The sequence below is a fragment of the Pinus tabuliformis genome, chromosome 7, assembly GCF_031772625.1.
Source record: "Pinus tabuliformis cultivar Carrire ecotype Pingquan chromosome 7, CPIR1, whole genome shotgun sequence".
Taxonomy (NCBI): Eukaryota; Viridiplantae; Streptophyta; class Pinopsida; order Pinales; family Pinaceae; genus Pinus; species Pinus tabuliformis.
This window is the reverse complement of record NC_142293.1, coordinates 10,992,792-10,994,823: the sequence shown is the minus strand read 5'-3', so window position 1 is coordinate 10,994,823 and position 2,032 is coordinate 10,992,792.

The window sequence follows — 2,032 nt, the reverse complement described above, 5'->3', positions numbered from 1 at the left end:
ATCTATAACAGAGAATAAGGAAAGTTCAAAACGTGAGAACTGGAAGAAAGAGAGTAAGCAGTAGGTCTAGCAGGACAAGAGGAAGCTGAAGGTCTAGCGGGATAGGAGGAGGCCGAAGGACGAGCAACTTTGTTGATCAAGTTAACCTTTGAAAGGCTCAGACGAGTGATAAATTAATCAGGTACATAATGCAAGCTGAGAACAATTTTGTGAAGGGAAAAATAAAGTTTCATCTAACATCGCTTGAAGGGAGCAGTAGCCAGCACCAACATTGAAGCGTATGTGAATTTGTTTATGGGAAGTAAGAGATCGCGATAGCAAAAACAGTGAGAAGCAATCATGCCAGAAGCATTTACTGTGACAGTGAGAACAGAGGCTTGAAAGAGAGAGTTGGTTTTTGTGCAGAGCTTAGTGTAGTTCATTGTAGACACACTGAAGTTGTGTGGAGACATTATTAGAGATCATGATGGCTATTTGATATCATCACGAGGTAAATTTTCAGACTCTATGTGGGAAATATGAAGAGTTGTGAAGACTCCTTCATATGAGGATAGGTTGTCATTAATGAGGTAGCATGGAGACTACAGTGAAGCTGTAGATTGACAGGATCCAGTGAAGAAAATGTCGGGAGCAGAGAATAACTACCAAACATATCTAGACAAAATATAGCAGTGGGTTGGAGCCCAGAGGGTTGGTGCCCTGAAGGTTGGAGCCTCAAATAAACACAAGGTAGGTGCCTTGACAAGATAGGATCGGAGCCCTTGGGGTTGGTGCCTCAGAATTGGAAGGATTGGTGTCCTTGGAATTGGTGCTCCTAAACGCAAGGTTGGTGCCTTGCGAAGATAGGTTTGGAGCCCTAGAGGTTGGAGCCTCACAAAAGACCAAGTTGGTGCTTGGCAACAGATTGGAGCCTTATATATTTTACTTGATTTATTGTAAAGATTATATTAATAAAAGAATTTATTCCTATTATTCATTTTTGTGTTCTAAGTATAAATGATTTAACTGGTAAAAATAACAATTGAAAATAAATATTGATTCACCCCCCCTCTCAGTATTTCCAACACCCTCATGACTGTTCAACATACATGACTCTTTGACTTCATCCGTGGGTCTCTTGGACTTCCACGTTACATTACATTAATTACACAATTATGGCCAAAGTAGTGATGTGGCAAAGGTGATTCATGACACAACTTGACATGACACTACATGTATGCACATGCTGGTTGTGCTTGTTCATGTTGAGTTGTTGTGATGCTGAGTGACGAGTGTGATCGTGGTGTACCATAGCTTCACCTCCACATGGCAGAGTGTGTGGAATCTTCTTTGGCATTGGTGTTTGCTTTATATTTTATTCATGCACATGTGTCTCCTTAGCTTGCTACTTGGCATGCTTCATGTGTTTGTCCAAACACGAGAAATTCTTCTAGCACACGACCCTTGTTCATCTCGTTCATCGTTGCACCATGTCTCATCCATGTACCTATTTCTACAACCAATCATGACGAGATGACATCAAATCCAGAAATCAACTAGTCTGCTATGATGCATTGTCTTTCATTTATGGGTGCAAGTGACTGGGAGAGAGGAAAAGGCTCTCAAATAATGCAGAGCATATGTCAGGCCAGGATGTGGGGCTCCGGGGCACTCTCACGGAAAGTTGCGTAGAGGTCACTGGGAGGTTGGGATGAGCAGTCCAAAACAACAGTGACATTCTATAGGATCTGGATCAGCTGGGAGGCAGAACTGTGCAAATTTTACAGGGAAGGCAGTGCGGGCAGCAGAGGACACTGGCAGTCAAAACTAAACAGATTTTCAGGGGAAGTTGTGAGGGGGCTGCGGGAGCTTGCTAGCCAAAACTATGCAGAACTGGGAGGGAGTCATGATGAACATGTCTGTGTAGTTTCTAGACTGAGCGGGGTGTTGGGGAATTGGTGGAAATTCTAGGAAAACTGTGCAATTTTCAGGAGGAGTAGCAGGTCGACTGGCAGGGGGGCTGACTGACATAACTGCACAATTTCTAGAAATA